This window comes from Carcharhinus amblyrhynchos, chromosome 22, assembly GCF_965287045.1.
Source record: "Carcharhinus amblyrhynchos chromosome 22, sCarAmb.v2.hapA, whole genome shotgun sequence".
In the NCBI taxonomy this organism is placed as follows: Eukaryota; Metazoa; Chordata; class Chondrichthyes; order Carcharhiniformes; family Carcharhinidae; genus Carcharhinus; species Carcharhinus amblyrhynchos.
Window position 1 is genome coordinate 47391862 of NC_137345.1, and position 18843 is coordinate 47410704.

The 18843-nt window shown below is 44.8% G+C and overlaps 1 protein-coding gene across 5 annotated transcripts in view; it reads right to left on the reverse strand.

Annotated features, from left to right (window-relative positions):
• LOC145357124 (alpha-1,3-mannosyl-glycoprotein 4-beta-N-acetylglucosaminyltransferase C-like) overlaps nucleotides 1-18843 on the reverse strand; it is a 169657-nt gene that overhangs the window by 70390 nt on the left and 80424 nt on the right. Inside the window, exon 1 of one of the 5 annotated variants that reach the window (XM_080210275.1) lies at nucleotides 11300-11377. The exons of the other annotated variants lie outside the window; for them this stretch is intronic. The gene's annotated coding sequence lies outside the window, so the exon portion shown is untranslated. Of the gene's footprint in view, nucleotides 1-11299; nucleotides 11378-18843 lie in introns of those variants that run through there. 5 annotated transcript variants of the gene reach the window in all.

Sequence of the window (18843 nt, forward strand, 5' to 3'; positions counted from 1 at the left end):
GGCTTCCCGTGCTGGCTCTGATCAGGTGAAAATCTTCAAAGTGTTTGGTCACCCTACCCTTAATTATAGACTTGAGCAAGTGTCAGGCAAACGTTCTGTTAACTGGACCATAATTCCCTGGTTTCCTTCCCTCATCCTTTTCAAAGTATCACAGTGACAATTTTTCAATCTAAAGGCAGAATTCCTGAGTCAAGACGGAATATTATAATTAGGGCATCTGCAATGTTCTCACTAATTTCCATTAAAATCCTGAAAATGGAACCTAGCTGGTCTTGGGGATTTGTCGCTCTTTAGATACTGAAGAGTCAGATACAGAGGGCATTGACCCAAAACGGTCACCCAATGTTTGTGCTTATACAAAATAAACTATTGTGTATCACTCAATTCTCAACAGAGTAATGGAGGCTCGAGTATCAATCAAAGGACATAAAAGGGATTTCTGCTTGTGTTGAGAACAAAGAACTATACAGCACAGGAATAGGCCCTTTGGCCCACTAAGCCTACCCCAATATGTGGTTTCCATCTCTGTTTGTCACCCATTCATGTGTCTATCACACTACACCTTGAATATTACTAATGGTGGCACAGTGGTTAACACTCTGCCTCACAACGTCAGGGACCCGGGTTCGATTCCTGGCTTGGGTCACTGTGTGAAGTTTGCACGTTCTCCCCGTGTCTGTGTGGGTTTCCTCCGGGTGCTCCAGTTTCCTCCCACAGTCCAAGGATGCGTGGGTTAGGTGGATCAGGCATGCGAAATTTCACCTTAGTGTCAGGGGACTCGCTAAGGTAAGTGCATGGGGTTATGTGGATAGGGCCTGGGTGGGATTGCGGTCGGTGCAGACCTGATGGGCTGAATGGCCTACTTCTGCATTGTAAGATTCTACTGCAGGGTGTTCCAGGCACTCACCATGCTCTGAGAAAAACTATCCCCCACACGACTCCCCTAAATTTACCCCCCCCTCAACTTAAACCTGTGCCCGCTTGTAGTTGACCTTTCCACCGTGGTATATTACCGGTTGAAAAATCTGGGCTTGGGTATACAAATCTTTTCTGCACAGCTCAATTCAAACCCAAAATGTGGGGCGACACTAACTGGGAAGGAGTGAACAGCAATCAGGATATTCACATCACTGACATTTAGTAGAGAGTTCTCTGAGCTTCCTTGACTGAACAAGGAAAGACTCTGAGTAGTTAGTATAATCATTAACGATAGATCTGACTACTGAGTAACAGTTACTGTGCTTTTATGTTGCATTAACATTGACCCCGAGGAGCGACAGAATTCAATAATCTTTCCAGTACTTGCTTGATGATACAATGCAACATATAGGTGCCACAGTGGTTAGCACTGCTACTTCACAGCGCCAGGGACCTGGGTTCATTCCCAGCTTGGGTCACTGTTTGTGTGGAGTTTGCACATTTACCCCGTGTCTGCGTGGGTTTCCTCTGGATGCTCCGTTCTCTCTCACACTCTGAAAGGATGTGCTGGTTTGGTGCAATGACCCGAACAGGCGCTGGACTGTGGCGACACGGGGAATTTCACAGTAATTTCATTGCAGTGTTAATGTAAGCCTTACTTGTGATTAATAAATAAACTTTGAATAGCAGATCAAAGCCAATTCTTCCCGAGTCACCTAACAACACCATTCTCAAATTCTCAACTAGATAACTATTGGCCCTTTCATTTACAATGACATTTCTGCAGCATTGTGCCTTGCCCTTTCTGGAAACAACTTTCCACTAAAACCATTATTCACTCTTACTGTAATCGTGCCTCTAATGTGGCTCTCAGCTCTGTTGTCTTAAATTTCAGGGTTGGAGTCTTGAATGTTTACAGGGGACAAGTGATGTGACCATTTGGCAATAGGTCTTGCTGAACCGTGTAAGACATTATGGCAGGGTTTCCCAGGCTGTGGATCACAACCCTGGGTGGGGTCACAGTCTTTGGTGACACGAGCTCTCCCCCCTCACAGGCAGCAATGATGACTGTGGGGAGGAGATTCTGACGGGACAGCCCTGGCTTCATTGGCTGCTTGCCACCAAAACAGCCAATGGGTGGACAGTGAGCCCAAAGTGCCCTTTAACCTTGAACCTTTAGCACTTTGAATGGTGAGTGTCATTGGGCTACAGAGCTCCGTGTTCTGATTGGAGAACCAGCAAGTCACAGAGTGTGGTAAATCTCCTCACTACCAACACCCACGGACTAAACACTGGACAGAGTTTCCCCAAATATCGACAAGGGCTGATAATGAGGGGGAGAGGGGAGGGGGTGGTTCCAGCAACTTGAAACGGTAAGGTAAATAACAGGATATCAGAACCCCCAGCAGAAAAGAGAACACCCCCAACCCTCCAACACAGAGGGACAACCTTCCTGCCACCATTCAATGGTTACATCAGCCCCCCTCCACCCGTCTCCCTCACACAGGCATGAGGGTGACCCACACCTCACCCCCCCACCCTGCCACCCCTCCTGGGGGTAACGCAGAAGCCTCGACTCTGCCCCTGGCAGTGGTAAGGTGTCAGGGCCACGTCCCTCACCACCCCTGGAGTTATACCTCAGACTGTGTCTGAGAGAGAGCGTGGTGACTGTGTGTGAGAGAGAGTGGTGAGTGTGTGTGAGAGAGACAGACAGAGAGTAGAGAGTGTGTGTGTGTGAGAGAGGCGATTGTGAGCGCTTCTTTTGGGTGTGAATGTGTGCGCGTGTGTGTGTCTGAAATGTGAATCCAGCTTTCCAGCAGCAGTCCCAGTGTAAAATGAATTTGCGACTTAAAGCTAACACATGGAAATATTAGTTGAAAAATAAAACTTTTTGACTGTAGTAATGTCATAAAGGTATGCTTACAAGAAGTAGAAAAACCTCGATAAATTTGTTTTTGTATCTAATGCACCATAACAATCATTTTTGGTGGTTTTATTTTTCAACACAACAGGATGTTTTTCAGCTCAGTCCGTGTCCCAGGAGGTTAAAATGGTTCTGCGGCTGGAAAAGTTTGGGAAAGCCTGCAGTGCAGGAACTATTACAGGAACTCCTGCTTACAGCTAGAGTCATGATGTGGATGTGCCGGCGTTGGACTGGGGTAAACACAGTAAAAGGTCTGACAACACCAGGTTTAAGTCCAACCAATTTATTTGATAGTAAACCCAGATAAATCGGTTGGACTTAAACCTGGTGTTGTCAGACCTTTTACAGCTACAGAGAGCAGTCTGTTATTAACCCAAGATCATCACCAGGTGAAAGTGAAAGAAGGGTGGTGCAGGCGGGGGAGGAGAGAGAGATAGAGAGAGAGAGGGAGGAGGGGGAAGAGAGAGTGTGGCAGGGTAAGAGAGAGAGAGAAAGAGAGAGAAAGAGAGAGAGAGAGGGAGGAGGGGGAAGAGAGAGTGTGGCAGGGTAAGAGAGAGAGAGAGAGAGAAATAGATAGAGAAAGTGAGGGGAGAGATAGATGGAGAAATAAGAGAGAGAAAGTGAGGGAGATAGAGAGACAGAGAGAGTGGTGGGGGAGGGAGAAAAAAGTGAGGGAGAGAGTGTGTGAGGGGGAAGACAGAGAAAAAAAGTCAGGGGGGAGAAAGAGATTGAGGGAGATAGCGAGAGAATGTGAGGGAGAGTGTGTGTGTGTGTGAGAGTGAGAGTGTGTGTTGGGGGGGCAATGAGGGAGGGAGGGAGGGAGGGAGAGAGAGAGAGGAGAGATCTCAACCAATGTAACAGTAGCTGATCTTGTTTGGAATGCGATTTGCGGAGAGGTTGGATTGTTTTGTAAGCAAACTCTGAGACAATGTCCAGGCTGTCACTGTGAACCGCAACTCGCGTGTATCATTATTCTGAATTCGATCAGAACATTACATTTGACACAGGTGTTCTCGGTTTAAGAAAGGAAAAAACCGGTTTTTGTTCCTGTTTTTACCCTGATTTTAACTTCAAGGTTCAAGCCTGAGGAATCTGGAGAGGAACTCGATTGGCTGGGATGTCTCACATTGCCAAGCAGCTCGCTGACACATAACAAACCAGCCCCTTTCGAATGGGTTACTGGTCTCAACCTGCATCAAACTGTATCAACATGAGTATCGAGCAGAAACTGGAGACAGCGTTAGAAAGCATATCAAATATTCAGCGGGTAAAATCTTTGTTAAACAGGTAGACACGGCAAGATATTCTGTCAGGCCTACTTCATAATAAACATTATAAAAACACTGGGTGGTCTTTTCAGCCTGCCACCCCCCACACGATGGTATTCTGGAAGTGGAGGCAACATTTGCCACAGGCAGGATCTCCTGGTCCTCCCGATGTGTACAGTACTTTATATTGCTTGCTCATACCCGCCACATTGCCAGGACCAAAAGATCCTGCCACAGAAGGGACCAGAACATCCCACCCACTGTGACTCCTGCCAACACAAGATGGCCACCGATACCATTGTGTGTACGCACTTATCTATACATACACAGAAAAGCAATGTCATTGGCTAGAGACACCGTGCGGGCAAACTGGTGACAGAGGGGAATATTGAAAGGAGAGAAACTTACTTTCCTCTTTCCGAATACACATAGGAAAGGCTTGATTTTCCATCACTCACAATCATGTCACAGAGGAAGAACAGTACAAATTTGCAGACAGAACGCTGGCAGCAAACTCAGTCTTACAAGAAGTATCTGGCACGCGCCCTCTCTTCATTCCTTTGTCCAAACTGTTTCACAACAACTTGAGAGGATGAAGATAATCTGAGCTTAAAAATCGGATATCTCTCTTTGTTGTCTCACCATTTCAAAGGCATTTAAAAACTACAAAAGCAGCAGGTCTGTGTATAACGTGACTAACTTACATACTGCAATAATTACCAGGGCAATCTCCTCCACAAAGAAGAAATCATGACTTTAGTGACCTGCCAATTTTCTGTTACCTTCCAGCATCTCACCTTCAGAGCAGAGCTGTGATTTCCTGTGCACTCTCACCGACAACTGAATCAACATGGAGACACCTCATCCTCACTCATTTACCCATCACAAACACATCTGTCGCTGTGGGTACTGGGAGGAGTCTCCACTGCACAGTCCTGACGGAGACAAAGTCCCATCTTCACACTGTAGACACTCTCCATCACGTAACAGGGCACTGCTGTTGTCTAAATAGAACAGACGTAGCAGCTCCAAACCAAGCATCATTGCGGTGCTCTGGGGATCAGATTGGACAAAGGGAACTGAAGTGAGGCCAGAGTGCTTGCACTTGACAACAAGGCAGTGTTTGACCGAGTGTGGCATTAGACAGCCCTTGCATAACTGAAGTCAACAGATGTCGGGATATGGGTTGAGATTGTTAGTGGTCAGGGATCTCACTCCTGGGACATCACTCAAAGAGTTTGTCAGGCTGGTGCCTGAGGCCCAACCATCTCCAGCTGCTCCGGTTTCTCCAGAGCGGAGAGGATGGTCTATTAGAAGGTGCTGTCACAGCAGGCTGCTACGTGGTGGTGCAGGGAGTGAATATTTAAGGTGGTGGGTGTGGTCTGAGCAAATGGGCTTCTTTGTCCTGGATGCCTTGAGTATTGGTGGAGCTGCACTCCTCCAGGCAGGATAGTCTGTGGAGAGTAACTCACCTCCTGACTCCCTGAAGCCTGTTCATCTCTAAGGCACAAGTCTGGAGTGTGATGGGATAGTCTCCTATTGCCCTTGGGAGAGTTCTGCTGCGGTCCATGTGGAAAGTAATCCCACAGTGCAGTTAGCTGTTAGACCTTTGACGCAAGGAAGTGCCAGCACCTTCCAATAACCCAACCTCTCTGCCCTGGAGAAACAGAGGCAGCAGGTGTATGAGAACACGACCAGCTGTATATTCTCCTTCAAGTTATATATCCTCTTGATTTGAAAATTTATTGCTGTCCCCTTGTCATATCCGTATAGGTCAATGTCCTGGCCTTTCGTTGGATCAAAGGTTTAACACTTTCTAGCTAACTGCACTGTGGGATTACTTTCCACATGGACTGTACCTCAAGGGCAATAGGAGAATGTCCCGTCACACTCCAGACTTGTGCTTTGCAAGTGTAGGTTTCAGGGGTCAGGAGATGAGTTACTTTCCACAGAACATCCAGCATCTGACCAGTTTGTGTAAGTCACGGTATTAACATGGCTGTTTCAGTTTGTCTGTAGTCAATAGTAACCCCTAAGGGGGGGGTTCAGTGATGGCAATGCTGTTTAATGTGGGAATCTCTCCATCATCATGTCAGTTGGCCAATGTCCAATTTGGAACTCCTCAGATACTGAAAGCAGTCTAACACTGCATAGGACATTCAGGCGTGGGCTGATGGGGCATTTTTCACGTCAGCAAAAACACACCTGACCATCTCCCATCCAACAATAAACAGCATTACCATCACTGGATCCCCCATCATCAAAGTCTTAGGGATTACTACTGACTACAGACAAACTGGAACAACCATGTTAATACGGTGACTTATACAAGCAGGACAGACGCTGGGGATGTTCTGTGGAGAGTAACTCACCTCCTGACTCCCTGAAACCTACATCTACAAGGCACAAGTCTGGAGTGTGATGGGATACTCTCCTCCTGCCTGGAGGAGTGCAGCTCCACCAATACTGAAGAGGCATCCAGGACAAGGGAGTACATTTAATCGACCACCTTAAATATTCACTCCCTGCGCCGCTACATGCGGCAAGTCCACTTTGACAGCCTTGAAATAGACCATCGTCTCTGAGAAACAGAGGTAACAAGTGCACGAGAACACAAGCAGCTGCGTATTCACCTTCAAGTCACACTCTCTCGATTTGGAAATTTATTGCTGTCCCTTTGTCACATCCGTATAGGTCAAAGTCCCGGAACTTCCTCGGGTCAAGGGTCTAACACTCTCTAACTAATTGCACTGCGGGATTACTTTCCACATGGACTGCCACAAGACTTTCGCCACTACCCTCTCAAAGGCGATTGGGGATGGGCAACAAATGCTGGTCTAATCACAGAATCCCTACAGTGCAGCAGGAGGCCATTTGGCCCATTGAGCTTGCACTAACAACAATCCCACCCACACCCTATCCCCCCGTAGTCCCCCTGACACAAAGGGGCAATTTTCGCACAGCCATCAACATGATCAAAAATCCCAGAATAAACAAATGCCCTTTGTATTCCACTGTTAAAAGATGTTTTATCAGAAAAGCCTCAAGACTGCTTAAATTGCCTTCTATAATTGCTCCTTAAGAACAGCATACATCTTACCATACCTCGGGATATTAAACAGCTTCTGAAATGTTTCTCCCTGATGTCTGCATTGGGCAACAGCGAGAAGTATTTTCTTCCTCTTGTGGCAGATTTCTATCTAGTCACATTTCAGTTCAAGGTTAGAACTGATCAAAGTGCTACTCATCAATTAGCATCTTTGTACGGATGGACATTACACTGTGTTAATATTCCATGAACAGTTAAAAATGCTCAAATTATTCATGAACCACACAGCCGCTCATCGCTGCAAGTTGGAGACAACGCTACCTAATTATGTTTGTTTTATTGCAATGATATGAAACGCATAAGCACAGCAGGCTTCTGTTTATAGTCATCTTTAAATTCTAGGGGTCTGGTTTCTCTAAAGCTTTAAAAATTCCCATGGTAATCATACCAGATTAGACAAATATTTGGGTTGGTATTTACTGAATGACTGAAAGGACAACAGAGAGCTAATTACTTTTGTATTAGCATTCTGCAAACAGGAATGGTCCATGTGAATGTTACATACGTTATAAGCCACAAACGAATAAATACGGAACAGAATCTTTCTCCCTCAGCATCAGATAAGAGATTCACTCTACATTTTTTAATTGGTTTATCAAGAGGTGAACTGCACAAACAGTCCAGGAAATTTCAACAAGTTTAGAAAATAACATCTATCAGGCCATATTACAGAATCCCTACATTGCAGGAGGCAGCCATTTGGCCCATTGATTCTACACCAACCACAATCCCACCCAGGCTCTATCCCCATAACCCCATGTATTTACCCTAGCTAGTCCCCTTGACACTAAGGGGAAATTTAGTCTGGCCAATCCACCTAACCTGCACATCTTTAGAGCGTGGGAGGAAACCTACACAGACACAGGGAGAATGTCTGTGCGGAGTCTGCACAGTGACCCAAGCCAGGATATGAACCCGGGACCCTGGCACTGTGAGGCAGCGGTGCCAATCACCGTGCCACCTTTACTGTAGGCACTTAAAAGAAAATTAATTTATTCAGACACAGATTATTGTCAGACAGTGACAAAGATAAAGAATCCCTGTTTTTCTCTCCAGAGAGAAAAAAATATATTTTATTATGAATTGAATGTTGCTTGACACAAGACTGGAGGATGAAATTCCATCTGTGGTTAATTTTACACGCGTGTATAAACAGGTTATTGTATGTGGGGCAACATTTTTCAACTAATCGAGATGCAGGAGGAGCTTATCACTGCCTCCCAGCTTGATTTAGCAATGAATATACCTTCACTGCTGGTAATTCCACAGCAACTTCAACAAAAGCTTTGTGTGTCTGTAAATGGGAATGAATGAATGTGATGATTATCTTGGTGGAGGTGAGATAGTGCACCAATATTAGTGCACTGATAGTGCATCACATTTCACTCATTGTGCTGCTTTCTTTGTTCTCCAAGAACTACGTAAAAAAAATCAGATATTCATCGCCAGCTGCACTTTTGCCTCCAACCTTAAAAACTACCAACCTTTTTATAATAAGAAATCTCACAATACCAGGTTAAAGTCCCACAGGTTTATTTGGAATCATGAGCTTTTGGAGCACTGAGTCCAATGCTGATATCTGCACATTACCCTTTTTACAGTAAAGTCACCATAGTCCCAAGGGACTGGTTTTCTCTCTGAAGGGGAGAACTTACTGCTGGTGATTTAACCCGAAGATCATCACACCTCAGGCAAGAGGCAAGGTTGATTGTTAATCTCAGCTATGACTCTCGCCAACTTTTATAGATGCACCATAGAAAGCATTCTTTCTGGTTGTATCACAGCTCGGTATGACTCCTGCTCTGCCCAAGACCGCAAGGAACTACAAAAGGTTGTGAATGTAGCCCAATCCATCACACAAACCAGCCTCCCATCCATTGTCTCTGTCTACACTTCCTGCTGCCTCAGCAAAGCAGCCAGCATAATTAAGGACTCTACGTATCCCAGACATTCTCTCTGCCACCTTCTTCCATGGGGAAAAAAAATATGAAAGTCTGAGGTGACATGTTAACCGACTCAAGAACAGCTTCTTCCCTGTTGCCATTAGACTTTTCAATGGACTTACCCTGCATTAAGTTGATCTTTCCCAACACACTAGCTATGACTGTAACACTACATTCTGCACTCTCTTGTTTCTTTCTCTATGAACGGTATGCTTTGTCTATATAGCACGCAAGAAACAATAATTTTGGCTGTATGTTAATACATTTGACAATAATAAATCAATCAGATGGAACAGGAATCATCGCAAACCAGCTGTCCAGCCAACTGAGCTAAAGCGGTCAGTGCGATCCCACAGACTTTACACTTCTCGTGTTCAACTTGTTTTCTGGAATGTTTGTTAATTTTATGGCATAAATCTCTCTGTCCCATTCACCGTGGAGACCGTAGCAGGTGGGACAGTAAATATGACGGACAAGCAAAGGTCCATTGACCTCAGGTGAGAATGTGTCCCCCTAGGAATAGAAAATCCTGCCCTATGTTTAATTTTAGTCCGTACTGCCTAACTGGGTAACTTTGCAGAGTAGACACAGAAGTAATCTCCCCTGGCTGGGAAACCTGGAACTTGACAGTACAGTAACAGGATAAGAGCCAAATTATCAAGATCAGGATGGAGGAGAAAGTTCTTCACACAAAGGATCGCAAATCTTGTTCTCTAACTCAGGAGGGCTGTGGCTCCATTGTTGAATTTATCAAGGTATATTGTGGATAGCGGGCTCTCTCTACCAGGAGAGAGATGGCCACTGCTGAGATTGTAAGGAGACAAGAAGATGGCATCTCCATTGTGAGGTACCCTGGTGGTGGAGTCAGAAATTACGTTTCTCTGTCTGGATCAGAAAGACAGGCCCCAGTGATCAGCTGATTAACCCCTCTACTGATAGGGTCAGGGCTGGGGGTGGGGGTGCTTTGCTGCCAATGGGACCCATTCCTTGGGCCAAATGAAGTTAACACAAGCCCAGCACTGGCTAGTAATCCAGAATCCAGCAGGGCTCTCCCATGGTATGGAATCGTGTGGAGCCACTGGAAGATTCTGAATGTGTGTCTGTGTGTGTTGGAAAGATGTGGAGGCACTACATGTTAATGGTGTTGACCACTCCCAGGACATCAACAGCCCAGGAGGACCAATCACCAGCACTGCTGCCTCACAGGCGCCACAGTGTGGCGACTTGGGGGATTTTCACGATAACTTCATCAGGAGCTCGGGTTCGATTCCGTCTTGGGTCACCATGCAGAGTTTTGCAATGTTCTCTGGTTTCCTCCCACAGTCTGATGCTGATGATGTTCCCTGCCCAAGGTTCAGTCTAAGGCAGCCATGTTGTCCCCTGTTCTCATCTTTTGAGTCTCAGTGACTCATTAGATAGAATTAGCCTCTCACAAGTTCTCTGACCAAACAGGAGTGAGGGGAAGTGAAGGAAGGAGCTCAGAGTACAACGTTGCGGTTATCTACCTGACATTCAAGTGAGCCAGTAATGTTGGCCTCAGTGTACCAGCAAGTATACTGATTCTTAAACCGATTAAAAAGTCAGTGCAGTTCATGAGTTAACATGTTTTGTTAACCGGCCTTTGGAGGAGATGAGACCGAACCAGCCACAACGTCCTTCAGTTAAAACCACAAGTAATGTTAAAACAGCTTTTATTTAAAATGACTTTAACACTCTCCCTCCTGCACACATTCCTCCAAGTTAGTATTCCTTTTGTCAACGTGTTTCATCTTAATCCAGGTAAAACGCCTTTCAAAATAAGGCAAAAATTTAACACTAAACGGTCTTTAAAAAACAAGAGGTCCTATCTGTTTCATCTGTGACACACAACCCTGGCCAAATAAAAGTACACAAAGTATACAATTCACAGTAAATCATCTCCTGTTTCACACACACACGCCTGTTAGCCACTCTCATCGATCTGCAGACAGAATTCTTTAAAAAAAAAGTTGGAAAACGTGGTTTGCAGACGGAGTTAACAGTTTACCATCTGCTAATGTTTACCAGCAGTTTCCCTTACTCTCAATGCCTGCGACACGAGCCCGGGGTTTCTCGAAAGTGAGCCAAACAAAAGGGGAAAAGAAAACTTTTTTTTTACCTGGTGCTACACCTCTGTCTGGAGTCGCTTCTGTTTTTTCACTTTGGAAGCCACACCGGTTGAAAAGGAGGGGGGGGGTGTTATTATAGGAGTTCCAGAAACGGGTGAGACTGCCTCTGTGTCCAAATTACAGCAGAGACTCACTTTGGGAGGAGGTGGGTGTTGGAGAGGGTCTACCTGTGACTAGGTTACACACAGGGGTGGTCTCCAGGCGGCTGGGCTGCTCTTGGATCCGCACGGTTGAAGGTATTCATTTCCTTGTGGTTGTACACAGCAGTCTCTAAATGCATCTAGAATCCCGGGGCGGAGTCTACATTCTCACTGAAACCACACACAGTATTGGGCACAGCCTGCTGTGTGTACGTTAGATATATCAAAAAGCAAACTTCCTTACAGGGGCTTGTACTCTTATTAATTCCACAGGCCAGGTCAGAGGGAGATGCCTCACTCAGATCACAAACTGGTCTCACGTCTTTCTGCGTTTTCTCTGGAGTTCCCAGAATCCAGGGTTAATCCAGTGAACATTTGAATCCAGCTTGCTGTCTGTAAATGCGAGCTGGCCGCCGCAATACTCATTGTATTCACAGGAGGGAAGATTGGCAGTGGTTAGAGCCGAGGATGAACAGTCAGCAAGAGACTACTGGGAAGTAAAATTAGGAAAGGAAGGATTTACATTTATATAGCAACACTGGTCTCATTCCGAACTGGTTTACAAACAATACTTCTGACGCGTAGTCACCCTTATAAGGTGAGTTTATTAGTGTCACAAAGAACAAAGAAAATTACAGCACAGGAACAGGCCATTCGGCCTTCCAATCCTGCACTGACCATGCTGCCCCACTTAACTAAAATCTCCAACCCTTCCAGGGACCGTATCCCTCTCTTCCCATCCTGTACTTGTTAAAAGTCATTACCTTATCCCCTTCCACTACCTCCCCAGCAACGAGTTCCAGGTACCCACCACTCTCTGTGTAAAAAATCTGCTTCCTACATCTCTTTTAAACCTTGCCCCTCACACCTTAAACCTGTGCCTCCGAGTAATTGACTCTTCCACCCTGGGAAAAAGCTTCTGACTATCCACTCTGTCCATGCCTCTCATAATCTTGTAGATTTCTATCAGGTCTCCCCTCAACCTCCATCGCTCAGTGAGAACAAACCAAGTTTCTCCAACCTCTCCTCCTAGTTAATGCCCTCCATACCAGGGCAACATCCTGGTAAATCTTTTCTGTATCCTCTCCAAAGTCTCCACATCCTTCTGGTGGTGTGGCGACCAGAATTGAACACTATATTCCAAGTGCGGTCTCACTAAGTTCTATAAAGCGTCAACATGACTCGCCAACTTTTAAACTCAAAGTAAGGCTTACATTAACACGGCAATGAAGTTACGGTGAAAATCCCCTAGTGGCTAAACTCTGGTGCCTGTTCGGGTACACTGAGGGAGAATTTAGCACGGCCACTGCACCTAACCAGCATGTCTTTCCGACTGTGGGAGGAAAGTGGTGCAGGCACAGGGAGAAGGTGCAGAATCCACGCAGACAGTGACCCAAGGCCAGGAATTGAACCTAAATCCCTGGCCCTGTGAGGCAGCAGTGCTAACTGTGTGCAGGAAATGGAGCAGTCAATTTACACACAGTTATAGGGCATTGGATACTGTTTGGTAGGTCATAATGAAGTCACTCTGTATTTATTAACTACAGGAACTATATACACATATACAGTAAAGGATTCAAACTTGGGACTGTCCCTATGCTTGTTTACCCACATGGTTGTCTATCCAACAACAAGCTGACCCCAAGGTGTGTGTCGTTTGTTCCTGTATGTCACTGTGTGGTCAGTATTGTACTCAGTCCCATATGAATTCTGCCAGACTCTTCAACTATACCACTCCAAAGTCATTAGCCAATGTATTTCAATAATCTCACAACACCAGGTTAAAGTCCAACAGCTTTATTTGAAATCATGAGCTTTCAGAGCGTCGCTCCTTGATCAGGTGATTGGAGGTTAGTTCACAAACACAACATATATATGTTATATATATAGACAAAGACACAATTGCAAGATATTTACAGATTGGAATGTGAGTCTTTACAGGTACAAATAGTGTGCGTGGAGAGAGACGGATTATCGCAGGTTAAAGAGGTGTGAATTGTCTAAGCCAGGACAGAATTCTGTCTCTGAGTGTATAGGTTCAGGCAGTCTGGAAGCCTTATCACCTTCCACAGCTCCTTCACATTATTGTCAGAGTGCTAGGTTCTGTGTTTGAAGGTAAACTCTGTAGATTTGGAGGCTGTTCTAGAATCTGAGTATCTTCTCATTCTCTTTTCCATTCTTTGCTAACTCAGCAGTTGTGGTGGTCAGTGGTTGTTGTTCTCTCCCATTTCTTGCAGAGTGGACAAACGCGCTGATCTCAATGTTGTTGTTTCCTCTTTCCCTTTCATCATGTGGATTGTTACAATGTCCTTTTGATGGAAGATGGTCATTTCTGTTACGATGATGTGTTTTTTTATTAGTAAGCTCACCTTTGTATTTTGTTATGTGATGTGTGTCGACAATGGACAGTTGTTATTTGGTTCCAGCATTGTCTGTGACACTGTCGAGTTGTCTGGGGGGCTGCAGTGTTTGCTCTGTGATCGCAGCATTGACCTCATCAACAAGTGTCAGCGCCAGAGGTTGAGGCTCTTTTGATTTTTGGTTCCTCTCTGGTTCCTCCTCCACTCGAGGCATCGTACAGCCATCTGAGTGGTTAGCTGGTGTGATCAATGAGGGCTTTCCGCCACTGACAACAATCTCACCTCAGACTCTATCCCCATAACCCCATGTGTTTACCCTGCTAGGCCCTCTCACACTAATGGCCAATCCACCTAAACTGCACATCTTTGGAGTGTGGGACCAGAGCACCCAGAGGAAACCCACGCAGACATGGTGAGAACGTGCAAACTCTGCACAGACAGTGACCCAAGCTGGAATCGAACCTGGGTCCCTGGTGCTGTGCTACTGAGCTGCCCTGTAAAGGCCCAATAGAAAAATCTTGTATCTTTTACCACACTAAAAACAAAGAAAATTACAGCACAGGAACAGGCCCTTCAGCCCTCCAAGCCTGCACCAACCATGCTGCCCGACTGATCTAAGACCCCCTACCCCTCCAGATCCCTCTATTCCCATCCGATTCACGTATTTGTCAAAACACCCCTTAAATGTCACTATAGTATCTGCTTCCACTACCTCCCCTGGCAATGAATTCCAGGCACCTCCCACTCTGCGTTTAAAAAACACAACTTGCCGCAAACATCTCCTTTAACCCTTGCCCCTCACACCTTAAACCTGTGCCCTCTAGTAATTGATTCTTCCACCCTAGGAGAAAGCTTCTGACTATCCACTCTGTCCATGCCTCTCATAACCTGTAGACTTCTATCAGGTCTCCCCTCAACCTCCGTCGCTCCAGTGAGAACAAACCAAGTTTCTCCAACCTCTCCTCATAGCTAATGCTCTCCATAGCAGGCAACATCCTGGTAAATCTTTTCTGTCCCCTCTCCAAAGCCCCCACATCCTTCTGGTAGTGTGGCGACCAGAATTGAACACTATATTTCAAGTGCGGCCTAACTAAAGTTCTATAAAGCGTCAACATGATTTGTCTATTTTTAAGTTCAGTACCCCGGCTGATGAAGGCATGCATGCCGTATGCCTTATTAACTAACTTCTCCATCTGTCTTGCCACTTTTATTGACTTGTGTACCTGAACACACAGATCCCTTTACCTATCGATACTCTGAAGGGTTCTGCCATTTACTGTGTTTTTTAAATCAATATTAGACCTTCCAAAATGCATGACCTCACATTTGTCCAGATTAAACTCCATCTGCCATCTCTCTGCCCAAGTCTCCAACTGATCTATATCCTGCTGTATCCTCTGATGGTCCCCATCGCTATCTGCAAATCCACCAACCTTTGTGTTGCCCGCAGAATTATTAATCAAACCAGTTACATTTTCCTCCAATTCACTGATATATATTACAAACAGGAGCACAGTTGTGTGTCCTCTTGGTTTGCAGTCTGAACTTCACAAATCATCTTTGGGTCTTCTGTGGGTTTAGATGTTTTGGTCTCACACAGTTTGCCGAAATGTCCAGTCTGGCTGCACTGGTTTGTAATTACAGGATATCGAGGGGCCGTTTTGCTCCATGCCACGGGCACAGTTGTCCTTCTGCTCCGTTAGGGCATTGCTCCCCTTAGCCTGGAGTATCCCTGTTTCTGTGCCTGTTTCATCTACTGGGCTCTGGAGTTTCATTTGTACCGCAGTTTATTTTCTCCTCTTAAAATGGACCTGTGCCGCACACGGAGTTCAGGCTGTCTAACACACTGGATAGCTCACTCAAGGGTTAGATCTTCCTTTACTGGCACATGTCTGAGAATGCTACTCCTACCCTGTCCCTGATCATTCAGATTTTAGCTCTCAATATTCCCAGCCTTCAGTCATTCAATACAGATCATTAATGAATGAGTTGACTGGTCCTCCTGGCAGCTGGACACACATTAAATTTAATCCTTTCCAGGATTTTATTACCGCTTAGATTAAAATAAAGATCCACTGATTTTAGTACTTCTTCAAGTTAACAATGATTTATAGTCAAGCAATACTGTCGTCCAATTGGGCAGTATTCACCTGTTGAGATCCTATCATTTTGTTCAGATATGAGGCAAACATCTATCTCAGGAATCTTTTCCTCCAAATTCCCCAATTATCATAGAATCCCTACAGCAGGGAGCAAGGCCATTTGGCCCATGTTCCTGTACCAACCATGCTAATCCCCCTGATACTCGGGTTGAATCAACCTAACCTGCACATCTTTGGAGTGTGAGAGGTTACAGGAACACTTGGAGGAAACCCACACAGACACGGGGAGAATGTGCATGTCCACACAATGAGCCGAGGCTGGAATTGAACCTGGGTCCCTGGTGCTGTGAGGTAGCAGGCTAAACACCGTGCCCCCATGCTGCCCCTGATGTGATTGGTCTGGGTCTTGGAACAGTCCAAATTGTTCCTGAAGAGTGGATTTTTGATCCGTAGTTAAAAATGTACTGCTTTTAGAGACCAGATCAGAAACTTCAAGGTATATTATGAAGTTACCTGAGATCCCAATATTTTACATTAGGATGAACACAAGCGTTTCACTCCAGGTGTGATTAGATTGACCCACTATGAAGCTTTTATTAAAACTTTTATTTAACAACGCAGTTTACCAATTGAAAATGCTTAAACATGACAAGTTATAACTCTTAACAGCTAGCTATCTCTGTAGTTCCAATGTAAGCAATATCCTCATAGACATATATCCCTCTTGAGAATAGGTTAACATTAAAGAAACATTTTGGCTATCATGGATACTAGATTCCAGCCTTTTAACCCCACTGGACAGATATAGAAATATACCTGTCACCTTACTCTCATACAACGGTCTCCAGAGAAAGAGTCAACTCCAAACAGCAAAACATATGAGAAAGAGACTTTTTTTGGTACATCCCAGTTTCTAATCTTCAGAGAACAAAGAGTTACTTCCCTCTGACTCCCAAGCAGCGACTGAAGTGGGTTTCTTTCTGTAAGCCTAGTCCCACCTAGTCATGACTTTTCCTGTCAAAATCCTAATCAAATCCCACTCTGTAAAACCACAGGGGGAAAACACTAAAATAACAACCCTGCATTAGTCCAGATTAAAACAAACATTCCAACAATTAAGATCAATTATGCTGCTGCAGTAACAACAGGAGATGCCGGCTATAGACAAAACAGCACCAGTAAATAGAACTGACTGCTTAAAAAAAACCCGCTCCAGAAATATGACACAATACATTTCATAAAGGCATACTGTTGTTGCAGTGTAGGTTCATCTTCAAGAATTTGCTGAAATTCAAGATTTTCCAGTTTGCTGATGACACCACCATAGTGGGTTGGATCTCAAACAATGATGAGACAGAGTACAGGAATGAGGTAGAGAACCTGGTGAACTGGTGCGGCAACAATAATCTCTCCTTCAATGTCAACAAAACGAAAATTGTTATTGACTTCAGGAAGCGTAAAGGAGAATGTGCCCTTGTCTACATCAACAGGATGAAGTAGAAAGAGTTGAGAGCTTCACGTTTTTGGGTGTCCAAATTACCAACAGCCTGTCCCGGTCCCCCCATGCTGACACGACAGTTAAGAAAGCCCCACCAATGCCTCTACTTTCTCAGAAAACCAAGGAAATTTGGCATGTCAGCTACGACTCTCACCAACTTTTACAGATGCCCCATAGAAAGCATTCTTTCTTTTATGCACATTTATGCACAGATATTGGATCAAATAAACTCAGAGCTCAAACCTCTTTTCATGGCAACAGTCCTTATAGATTTTCAAATCTAAAGAAGTTTCTAGTAAGAATCTTACACAGACTTGCCTCTCTGAGGATGGCAGCAAATTGGGGTTCACCCTACTGGCTTTAGCACACAGTGTCTTGGTGAAAATCTCAAAATCTCACAGCTACACTCTCAATTGTTTTTTCCGATTTGATCTTTCACTCTATTGTTTCTACAGTTCTTTAGAAGTTCCTCTTCCCAGAATTGATCAATCTTTTTTTATTCCTTTATGGCTATCATATTTATAAAGTAATCTTACTATTTTGTCTCACATATTTACACAGTTGTGTCAGTTTTCACAGTAGGAGACACATAACATGTCAAAAATCGATGACAGGAAGGTTATGGCAGGTGAGGACTAGAAACTATCATTGTCACCAAAGAGGTAGTGTTGGGTAAGCAAATGGGGCAAAAGGTAGACAAGTTTCCTGGCCCTGATGGAATACATCCCAGGGTACTAAAAGTGATGATGGGGTAATGGCAAATACATAGTGGTAATTTACCAAAATTCACTGGACTCTGGTGTGGTTACTGCAGATTAGAAAACAGCAAATGTGTCAAAAAAGGAGGTAGACAAAAGGTGGGTAACCAGAGGCCGGTTAGCTTAACTTCTGTAGTGGGGAAATGCTTGAATCTATCATCAAGGAACAAACAGCGAGACATCTGGATATAAATTATTCCATTGGGAAGACACAGAATGGGTTCATGTTTGACTAATTTGGTGGAATTCATTGAGAACATTACATGCACATTGGACAATGCAGTATGTGGTATATCTGGATTTCCAGAAGGCATTTGACAAGATGCCGCACCAAAGATTAAGGTGCACAGTGTTATGGGTAATGTATTAGCATGGATAGAGGATTGGTTAACTAACAAAGCAAAGAGTGGGGGTAAATGGGTGTTTTTCCGGTTGGCGATCAGTGACTAATGGTGTGCCCCAGGGATCAGTGTTGGGATTCCAATTGTTTACGATTTACATAGATGATTTGGAGTTGGGGACCAAGTGTAGTGTGTCAAAATTGGCAGATGACACTAAGATGAGTGGCAGAGCAAAGTGTGCAGAGGATGGTGAAAGTCTGCAAAGGGATATAGATAGACTAAGTGAGTGGGTGAGGGTCTGGCAGATGGAGTACAATGTTGGTAAATGTGAGGTC